The sequence below is a fragment of the Fringilla coelebs genome, assembly GCF_963513975.1.
Source record: "Fringilla coelebs genome assembly, chromosome: 2".
NCBI lineage: Eukaryota > Metazoa > Chordata > Aves > Passeriformes > Fringillidae > Fringilla > Fringilla coelebs.
The window spans coordinates 4,768,749-4,773,392 of NC_140029.1; positions in this window are offsets into that span (position 1 = coordinate 4,768,749).

Genomic DNA, 4,644 nt, shown 5'->3' on the forward strand with positions numbered 1-4,644 from the left:
CGGACACCGCCCGGCTCCGCGGAGCGCAGCGCCGCCGCCGCCGCCCCGTGCGCCCGCCCAGGTGAGTCAGGTGTGCCGGGGGGACCGGCTGCCGTCACTTCCTGGGACGGGCGAGTGGGTGGCTGCTGCACGGCCCCTTCTGCTGGCCCGGCACCGGGCAGCGGGGCAGTGCCGGGGCTGTGGCTGCCCCGGGGCCACGCTCGCGTCCGGAGCGATGGGGCGGGAGGGGAGCGCCGCGCACGCTGCTGAGCTGTGACAAAAAGCTGTGACAAAAAGCTGTGACAAAGAAGGTGTTAAAATAAAGGAGAGGGGAGCGCCAGCCACCTCATTCCTGCTTTTTCTTCTTCGTCTGCTCAGGGAACAGCAGCGAGTCCCTGTCCCTCCGTCCCTTGAGCCGTGCATCCCAGCCCGGAGTGCGGGACTCCGGCCAGCCTGCCCCAGGCTGTTGCTGCTGGCTGGCTGTCTGTCTGTCTGTCTATGCTGGCACGCTCTGAAGCAACAGTTTTTAGGCTCCGAGAACTCAGACGTCTCTGGGTTTTAGCTGCCCGTGGGATTAGAAGCTTTGATGATCCTAGCGCTAGATTTCAGTGCCCGGATCTTTTTGTGGATCTAATTGCAGGGACCACAGGACCCCCGGAATTGTTTTGTTTGGAGAAAACCTTCAAGATGATCAAGTCCAGCCTCTGGCCAATCTCCACCTTGTCAACTAAACCTTAGCACCGAGTGCCACATCCAGTTTCCTGAACCCTTCCAGGGATGAGGACTCCCTGGGTTGTTCTCCCAATGCCTGACCACCCTTTCAGTGAAGAAATTCTTCCTGATTCCAACCTAAACCTCCTCTGGTGCAGCTTGAGGCTGTGGCCTCTCATCCTGTGCCTTGGTCCCTGGGAGCAGAGCCTGACCTTCCCTGGCTGCCCCTCCTGTCAGGGATTGTAGAGAGTGAGAATGTCGCCCCTGCTCTTCCTTTTCTCCACACTAAACACCCTCAGCTCCCTCAGCCACCCTTCACTGGTCTGATTCTCCAGATCCTTCACCACCTCCTCTGCTCTTCCCTGGACACACCTCAATATCTTTCCTGGATTTAGGGACCCAAAACTGGACACAGGATTCGAGGTGTGGCCTCAGCAATGCCCAGCACAGAGGGACAATCTCAGCCCTGGTCCTGCTGGCCACCCTGCTGCTGACACAGGCCAGGTGCCATCGGCCTTCTTGGCCACCTGGGCACACCTGGGCTCGTGTCCAGCTGTGACTCAGACCAGTGGGTGCAGGGTCTCACCCTGAGATGCTGCATTTGGCAGGAGCCTGCACCCCTTGGTGTGTAACTGGGTTGGTGAAGAGGCTGTCCTGACCTGCATCACAACCTTCACACCTACCACAGGTCTGGAGGTTAATAAAGCTGGTCTTTGTTTGTTACACTGAGTATCAGACTCCAGGGGATTGTTCTAGGCAGCCAGTGTGTGTCATTTATTCTGGCAGGTTGGGCAATAGATAGAGGACAATGTGTTTTAAAGCCAGGATAATAGCAGTTCTTTGCAAAGCTCCATTTAAAAAAGAGTCTACAGAAACATTTAATTACTTTCAAAAGACACAGGACATGAAGTCTGTTCTCAAGGCTTTATTCCACATGGATTTCTTCCTGCTTAATTTACTCTGGATTAAACTAAACAATGGCTTACTCTGAATGAGAACATCTTTGTATAAATAAATCAGGAATAAGAAATAGCTGTGTGCAGAGACAAGCCCGTGGGTCACCTCTATGACCCAACCTCTATCTGATCTCCTTCTCCTGGACATCATCCTGACCTGTTCCTTGCTTTTATTTGGGATTCAGCTCTCGGTGGATCAGCCTGGGGAGTGTGCCATGCTCTCAAGGAGCTCTGCTTAAACTGAAGGGATTTGGAGAACCAGGGCCCTGGAATTTCTGGAAGAGTGCACAACTTTGCTCACAGCAGATATTTTTTATTCCTCTATTGACACATTGTCATTCAAACCCCTGTTTCACTGGGCAGATGGTGAAAAATTAGGCAAGACAAAGCCCAGCTTGCACTTAGCTGGGAGTTAAATTTAACCAAAAAGTGAATTCTGCACCTTCTGTCTCCACTGTGATTTGAGAATTAATTCAGCAAACACCAAGCAAGAAAGGAGTCAGAGCTCATGACAGAACACAAAAAGAGCACATCTGAGTGAATTTCAATTACTTAAATGCTTTCAAAAGGGCTAGGCCTAAATAAATGTCACATTTAAGGTGCTTAGAGGACTGGCTTCCCAGGCTCTGAGCTTTTTCTTGATGCAGTGTAGGAAGGCTGGAAAAGGATACCAGAAGAGCTTGTCATCCAGAGGCAGAAAAAGAAGCCAGCAAGGGAATTCCAGAGCAGTCAGGTCACTGGATAAAAATGAATAAATAAATAAATAGATTCATTAACTAATTAAAAATTTAAAACATCCCAACAGTTGGCCAGGCTGACAAACAACAGTCAGTACCAGGTTTATTGAGAATGAATCTCGTGCAACCAACCTAATTTATCTTTTTTTGTGGCAAGATAACCAGTCTCATGTAATTCCTTCTCTCTTGTGTGTATGTTAGCAGGGGCACCACAGAGAAACTCTGCTTCATTGTCTTGCAGTCTTTTCTGAGAACAGGATCCAATCCAGTGCTTCAGCTTGGTCTTTTTAGAACAAAATACTTCTGAAGGGTTGCTTGGCATGAGTGAACTCGACCAACCTGGTGGTTCAGCAGGTCACAGGGCACCTTCGTCCTGTATGTTGGAGCTAAAACATTTTGCTTTTCCATTCTGTGAACAGACAGCACCGGGCAACTAAGTAATAGCTTGAAAGTCGATATAAAGCAGCACTAATTTGCAAAACTATTAAACAAAAATCCATTTATTTGTCCACTCTGCAAATATTTAGCTATGTTGGTTTTTTTTCTACACAGATGGTGCAATAGTGCAGCTGGGTTGAGCCAACCCCCAGCTCTGGAGGAGGCTGCCATCCCCTTCTCGTGCTCCCATCCACATGGCTGCGTTTGCACTCACGTGGTTGAACAGTAACTGAATCAGCTCAGTGATCTCACTTTAAAAAACTCCCTTGGTTCATTTTCAGCCAGATCAGAAAGCTGGCCTGACTTACCAGGTGCTCAGCAGCAAGGCAGAGGAGTGGGCTGGGCGGAAACTGCCTCCACAAGGAGGTGATGAAAGGGGCACGGCTGGGCTGGAGGAGATGCTGGAGCTCCTTGCTGATCTCACTTAAAGCACCCTCCCAAACCATGGAGGAGTGTGGAGATGGAAATGAGCAGTGGGAAGATGAGGCAGTCCCAGTTGTGGGTGTCTCTGGGTCTGGATTGAAGGCATTTGAGATAGTGTTTCATGTTCACACTCAGGTGTTTATTATTTCTTATCAGTGAAACAGTCTCACTGCTGTGAGTGCAGCAGCTTTTCATTAGAAGGCACAAATGCCCAACAATCTCTGGTTACAAGGACTTTTAAGACTGAACTATCCAATGAAGAACTGACACCTGGATTATTTTCCCTTTTACCCCAATAACTGATCCCACAGAGCTGCAATGGGGACTTTTCTGCCCAATTACAAAATGCCACCCAAACCCATGGAGAAGGAGGAAGAAGAAGGTGAAGAAGAAACCCAGGACCACACCCTGTGCTCTCCATTTTGCTTCCATCCACAACACACTAAAAACCCCAAAACCTCAATTTCTCACCCAGTGACACACCCACACTGCTCTCTATAATCTGTTTCACACTTTAGTGGATTCCAGTCTATCTTGAAGCCTGGGAAACTTTCTCCATGGATGAGGGTCAGAGTCAGTGCTGCCCTGGGGGTCAGGGCACCCCAGAGCAGACAGAGAAATATTCCCAGTGCCCTGGGTTTCCACAGGAAGAGAGGAGGAATTCTGAAACCAGCTTTTACTGAGGAACATTTTTTAAAAAGCAAGGGTGTAGATAATCCTAGGGAAGTCAATGACTCGCTGGAGCTGGGCTGCTGTGGGCACATCTGTGAGCTTTTGGGAGTTCAGAGCTGAAGGTGATGGCAGCTCTGCCTGCCCAGTACCCCAAGAGTTCCTTTATAAATTGGTGTGAATGCACAAAAGCTAAGCCAGGAATTAAAAGGGAGGTTGAGGACCACACTTGGGCTTTGGCAGAGTGGTTTTAGTGCTCATAATAGCTGAACAAATGAGAACACAGGTTAATAAAAACCTTGTGGCTTCCCTGTAAAGATGAGAACTCTTCTTTAGAGGCAGAGAACTGAGGCACATCATCCTTTGCTAGAGATCACACAAGCTCCTTGCTGGAGACAATAACAGAACAAACTCTTGATGTGATCTAGTAAGAAAATTACTGGTTTGGGGCTTTAGGTAGGCTTTGCACATTGCTTTTAACAGGTCTTATTTCATGGAATTATATGCTAAAAACCATATCAGGGCAACCACTCCTCTCCCAGACACCAAACTTTAAAGCCTGTTTAAAATAATAGCACTGCTTAGTGAACCAGCTTTGAGATTCCTTTTTCCCAGAGTCAAATACTGTGTTTTTTCTCTATTGCTTTCCTAGAAACTACTGAATTATCTTTGCTAACATTCTTCCTCTGCAAGGACAATAAAAAAGCCCTACATTCAGGTACCTAACAAAG